This window comes from Bombina bombina, chromosome 2 (genome assembly GCF_027579735.1).
Source record: "Bombina bombina isolate aBomBom1 chromosome 2, aBomBom1.pri, whole genome shotgun sequence".
NCBI classification, from domain to species: Eukaryota; Metazoa; Chordata; class Amphibia; order Anura; family Bombinatoridae; genus Bombina; species Bombina bombina.
The window spans coordinates 1,175,476,767-1,175,483,698 of record NC_069500.1 but is presented as its reverse complement, the minus strand read 5'-3'; the positions used below and the strand labels follow the sequence as shown (position 1 = coordinate 1,175,483,698).

Here is a 6,932-nt window from a genome sequence, read left to right as displayed (position 1 = left end):
TGGGGAATGGGTAAAAAAGGGATTATCTATCTTTTAAAACAATAACAATTCTGGTGTAGACTGTCCCTTTAAATGTAATATTCAAATTATGCAATATTCGAAATAGAAACATTCAAATTGATATATTTTTTATCTATCATGTATCAATTTATTTATAAAATATTTTACCAGGAAGGATACATTGAAATTTCTCTCGTTTTCAAGTATATCCTGGGTTCACAAAACATTGCATTGATACAATAGGGTACAATAAAATACAAAAACAATATTAATACATAATATATGCAAAATTTAACATAGAACAGGTAGGAAATATATAATCAACCATGACAGGTGCATTCTGTTTTGAGATATGCAGGCAGGGATCTCTTGAAGGATTCTAGGCTTGGGGAAGGTTTTAAAGTGTGCGGGAGGACGTTCCATAATTGTGGTGCTCTGTAGGAAAAGGAGGATCAAGCTTTTTGTATGGGGGCAGATTAAATAATCTGCTGGTACTGGATCGGAATTTACTAAATTCCCTACCACATGAACTATTGAACTTCTGAATAGTATTTGTTAAATCGAATGTTACATTTGAAATTTCTACTGTGGACATTCAATCTAATTATGAACATTCAAAATTGAAAGGGTCATTAAAAAACTGTAAATAACATTCGGATATAGAAATTTTAAGAATATTCGTTCTTATCAACATTTGATTATGTAAATCGAATTTCTACAATAACATTTGTTCTAACATTCAAATATAAACACTTTTGCCTATCCGTAGTCACAGGTGATAGTGGGTGTTTGGATAGTTTTTGGACATATCTGGGTGGTCTATGTGCAGATCTAAGGGAAATTCTGCAAATAGGGAAATACAGCTGTTTCACAGGGACAAAGCTTAGATTTAGGGACCATATCTCTCAAATAGGGACAACTGATAGGTCTGTTATATGAGAAAATAGTATAATGCATTAATTTTCATATGGTGAATATAATTGTATTTCCAAAAATACATCTTGTGTTTTTCTACTATTATAATCCCTCAGCAACTAGGTCCAAAGAAATAAATTGAGAAAATCCCTCATACATCCAAATCATTGCATGAATAAGAACATAAATGTCTTCTGCATTATATTTTTGGTGTTTCCTTTTCTTAAAGGGACATTCAACACCAGAATGCTTGTTGTTTAAAAAGAAAGATAATCCCTTTATTACCCAATCCCCAGTTTTGCATAACCAACACAGTTATATTAATATACTTTTTACCTCTGTGATTAACTTGTATCTAAGCATCTTTTGACAGCCCCCTGATCACATGACATTTAATTTATTATCTATTGACTTTAATTTTAGCCAATTAGTGCAGTGTCTGCCACAAGCCACAGGCATGATCACAATGTTATCTATATGGCTCACATGATCTAGTTCTCCCCTGTTGTGAAAAGCAAATAAAAAAGCATATGATAAGAGGCGGCCTTTAAGGGCTTAAAAATTATCTTATGACCCATCCTAGGTTTAGCTTTCAACTAAGAATACCAAGAGAACAAAGCAAAAGTGGTGATAAAAGTAAATTGGAAAGTTGTTTAAAATTGCATGCCCTATTTGAAACATGAAGAAAAAAAAAATTGGAGTTGACTGTCCCTTTTCTACAAGTTTTCTATGGCTGATATGATTATAAAAATGCACTACATTATATCAAGATAGGATTTTTTAAATCCCTGGACGAATTAAATACATAACACAAGGTTTTTAAAAACATATAAAATTGTAATTTTGTTAGCCCAATATAAATGGTGCTTTGTTAAAGGGACATAAAACCCAAACATTTTCTTTCATGATTTAGATACAGAATACAATTTTTAACAACATTCCAAATTATTTCTATTAACTAATTTGCATAAGTCTTTAGATATCCTTTGTTCAAGAAATAGCAAAGCACATGGTTGAGCCAATAACATGAGGCATCTATGTGCAGCAAACAATCAGCAGCTACTGATCCTATGTAGATACGCTCGTCAACCAAGGATATCAAGAGAATGAAGCAAATTAGATAATATGAAAAACATGAAAGAAAAACATTTGGGTTTCATGTTCCTTTTAGTTAGTGGGGAATTATGTTTAGTGTTTATTTAGTAGGGATTTAACTAGTTCCTACAGTAATTTAATGTAGTCTATCAGTCTTTGTTATGTTTATCATGAGAATCTCATTACTCTAGTGCTGGTAACATATTAGCTGAGATATTGACTTTTCCCCAAACTATTTTAAGTCATTGGGCCTATGATATATAATTTATTTCACATTTTATTTATATTTTACAGAGGGAAAAAATACTGATGAGGCTTTAATCCCAAGCTCGTTATAAATCATTGAACACTAACACACGTAAACTTTAGCAACCATACAGTTAATATTTAATTAAATAGTTCAAAAGCAGATAAAGCATAAATTACAGTGGGATTTCCCACAACACGTTCAAAGGGATTCATCAATGTTTAACTGTTATGGGTTTTTTTATTTACTGTGTATAGGCAACTGCTTAATCTATGCTTTGTTGTATGCAGAAAGTATTTCTCCAAATACAAATACTCTGGTAAGCTTAGTTATATTTTCCTTTATTTATTTTTATTTTATTATGCCTTTAATAAAAACTACAGATGCAGAAATTAATGAGAATATGATCAAATAAATAATTCTCTTAAAGTCAGATCTGTATTAAAAAATGCACTACCTTACCATCAAGTTCTGTTTTTGTTGCATATACTTTGTCAGGTTCCGCATGTCAGAAAGCAGGTAGGAAAGAACCACTAGAGAATATCTGCTCCAAAGTGTGTGTGTGTGTGCGCGTTTGTTTGTTTGTGTGTGTGTGTGTATATATATATATATATATATATATATAAATGTGTGTGTGTGTGTATATATATATATGTGTGTGTATAAACATGTGTGTGTGTATATACAACTGTCCTTAAAAAGACAGTCTAGTCAAAATTAAACTTTCATGATTTCATGCAAGTTTAAACAACTTTTCAATTTACTTTTATAATCACATTTGCGTTGTTCTCTTGGTATTCTTTGTTGAAAGCTAAACCTATGTAGGCTCATATGCTAATTTCTAGGCCCTTGAAGGCCGCCTCCTATCTCAGTGCATTTTGACAGTTGTAAACAGCTAGACAGCCATAGATAACATTGTGCTCGCTCCCATTGAGTTATTTATGAGTCAGCACTGATTGGATAAATTGCAAGTCTGTCAAAAAAACTGAAATAAGGGGCAGTCTGCACAGGCTTAGATACAAGGTAATCACAGAGGTACAAAGCGTATTAATAAAACAGCGTTGTTTATGCAAAACTGGGGAATGGGTAATAAAGGGATTATCTATCTTTTTAAACAATAAAGATTTTCTAGTAGACTGTCTCTTTAACATAAACCTCGGAAGATCTTAAAATCACTGACACCAAAGTGGTTAATATATATATATATATATATATATATATATATATATATATATATATATATATACACACATACACACATACACACATACATATACTTTAATTTGAGAGTGCAGCCTTTGATTTGTATTGATATTTTAGAACCTGGTTTCATGTACAGCTCAATTGTGCAATTATTATATAGTTACAAAACCCTTTATCCAAACGGAAAAGGTTTGAAATTTGGAATAGTTTGGATTGCAGAATATTTGTATATTTACATCTGTAAAATGGGAAGCAACAATATCTAATGTCATTTAAGCATTTTTTTTTATATGTCATATAAAAGCTCTTCTTGCTTTTTTTTTTATTTTTTTTATTTCTTTTTTTTTACAGATTTTATGGTACTAAATTACTCTAGGGCATATAAGCTTCTCATTTCCAATCAAGTGGAAAATATATGTCTGTTCTGCTAGCCATTATAAAAAACATGCTCTGTTCTGTCATTTTGGAAACGTGCCTCCAATATTCACACAACCCATGCATCAGCACACGTCTGCTGATCAATACCCTGCATCAATATAGGGTGCGTATTAAAGGACCAGTCAACACTGTAGATTTGCATATTCAGCATATGTATTGAGTGTCCCTTTAACTATGTCTGTAAATCAATATGCTTGACTATATCTCTAAGTTTGGAAAGGTTAATTCTCTGGAATTAGCACTTATTTAAAACAGGAGGGCATCTACTGAAAATAATCAGAGGATGCTTAGTGAAAATTCAAGAATAGATAGATAGAACTACTAATTTGATGGTAAATGTTATATATAATCAATATCAATGGTTTCCTGTTCCTTCTATAAACTTTAGAATTTCAAGACTGGTGCAGAATCAAGAAAGAAACATAGTAAACTTTTTTGTATTATTATTATTAACAAATCTATCTTAGAAATAATGTCCACTCTCAGTGAATAAATCAAAATGACAACACCTCTAGGAAGATGGATGACAGAAATAATGAAACAATAAAAAATGCCTTTGTCCTTAAAACATAGCCTTATAAGGCAAGTTGGTAAATTACTCAAATATTCTTGACACATCCTCACACATCATTACATGTTACAACAGCTGTCAGCTATCAAACATCTATGCCTAAAGAACTGCGGATGTTATCTCTGTGCAAGTCACATATACAATTTTATATCTAGTTGGTAAAATGACAGCTCAAGGGAGTTAAAATGACCTAAACTTGTCTAAAAACCTCTGCATATCTAGGCAATAGTCTACTTCAAAATAGAAATAAACTAATATCTATGCCATACAACTGAGGGTTTTAATTTGTATTAAATTTAAAAAACATTTGTGAAGAGTTAAAAAGGAAAGTTAAGGTTGTCTGGTATTCTCTATAGAACAGCTATTATTGAATATTACACAACCTGCGTAACAAAAAATGTTTGCTAAGCAAGATCTGTAGCTTTGTTAAATTTTAGATATATGCAAATTTATACAGTTCAAAAGTAGTGTTTTTCCCCAAAAAAATATGTATATCTGTCTTCCTTTTCTTTCTGTGTATTAAACGCTCTGCCTCTGTTTGTAATTGTTGTATAGCAATCCTTAGCATAGTCATGAATTTTCAAGATTGATGTATCACCTAGAAATCAGTCTTTTTAACTTCATAAAAAAAATTCTACAGGTGACAGCGGTGATTTACAGTCTTGATTAATCATTCAGCGGCTGCTAATTAATTGGGGACAGTTAGCAGTCTACTAATGAGTTGCACAATAAATTGTTGTAAAAGGTGTCAGAGCTGATGTGGACAGAAATGAAAAGTGAATTTTGTTGCAGGTTCTTACCACAAACACTTCACCTAGCACAAAAAACATTCTGCAATTGCCTGTAAATTAATTATACAAATACTAAGGCAATATATAATATATAAATATGTTTTTTTTTACAGGAGTGCCCCTTTTTACCGCATTGGTCCTATTGTCCACAGAAAATCCAAAAGGGTTTCAAAATCTAGACATTTCTGCGTATAAGGATCAGCTCTTGGCAAGTGCCAGTGTACTACTGCATTCCATGCGGACTCAGGTTGTTGAACTAGAAGAAGGCGATAGCTCAGAGCACCTCTTGCAATAAAGTGTGATGTTTAGACTGAGGTTTTGGAGCAGGCTGGCAGCAGAGGGAAACAGTAGCCTGAGGATAGTGTTGTTGTGGCACAGTGGAGAGTATGGAAGTCCAAATGGGGTGTGTATAAACTCTATAAACCTAATGATCTTTTCAAGATCTGTAACATTTATGGCTAGATTTCCTATCCCTGCAATCGACACTTGTGATGTTGCATTGCACAGAGAAATTTAACAAAGCACAAGAGTTTTCTTGTGAAATGCCGCCCCTTGCTCTGGCACAACCAATTACGCTAGAGCAGGAAATGTTGATTACCCCGAACGAACGAGTATCAGGGTGATTGATCTCACAACCTCAGAAGTGGGGGAGAGGAAAAAGGGGAGAGAAAAAAGAAATGGTTTCTGTTTCTTAAATATGTGGCAGCAGGCTCGCTCATGGGAATCTGATCTACAAAGCTGAAAAAGCTGAGAATGAAGGTTAAAGACACATTAAACAGTAAGAGCCAGATTACGAGTAAAGCGCTAACAGTTACGAGCGAACAATAAGGGATTTATTGCATGTGTTTGCGCTCATCGAGTTTACCGCTCGTATTACAAGTTGAAAGTAAACATGATCGTTGGAGCGCAATCGTTATTTACGCAAGAATGATTAACGCGTCCTCAGAGCTCTGGTTAATTGTTTCGCAAAACAAAAACAAAAAGTTGCACAAGACACTTAAAAATACGTTACAAAGTACAGTTACAATCATAACACCATCTAAAAAAAATAACTAAAAATAATTTGCTCACAAAAGGTATAAGGGCTCAAGGATGTGTGTGTGTGTGTGTGTGTGTGTGTGTGTGTGTGTGTGTGTATATATATATATATATATATATATATATATATATATATATATATATATATATATAAATATATATATATAAAAAGTGCATTGGAGCCCTGTGCAATTAAGTAGATGAAAACATGTAAATTCATATTTATGCAATATTCCAATTTAATAAAGTGTTATAGTGTGTATTTGCTGTACTTATTTCACATTCCAATGTTCTGCACATGAGAGAGAAAGGAGAGAGAGGGAAGAGAGAGAGACAGAGAGAGTGTGTGTGTGTGTGTATATATATATATATATATATATATATATATATATATACAGGATGAAGGAAGGCACTCACTGGTCTTTAAATCAAAAAAAGTCTATTTAATCAAGCGTGACGTTTCGGGGGACACTCCCCTTCCTCAGATGAGAGTGTGTCCCCGAAACGTCACGCTTGATTAAATAGACTTTTTTTGATTAAAATACCAGTGAGTGCCATCCTTCATCCTGTATACTTACCTGCTGGCACTGATGGACTTTGGAAGTGAGAGTGCTCTCTATTGTGCTAATATATA

At 32.8% G+C, this 6,932-nt stretch overlaps 1 protein-coding gene across 2 annotated transcripts in view; it reads right to left on the bottom strand.

The window, feature by feature from the left end:
- Positions 1 to 6,932, bottom strand: part of TENM3 (teneurin transmembrane protein 3) — a 756,540-nt gene that overhangs the window by 517,669 nt on the left and 231,939 nt on the right. The window lies entirely within an intron of this gene.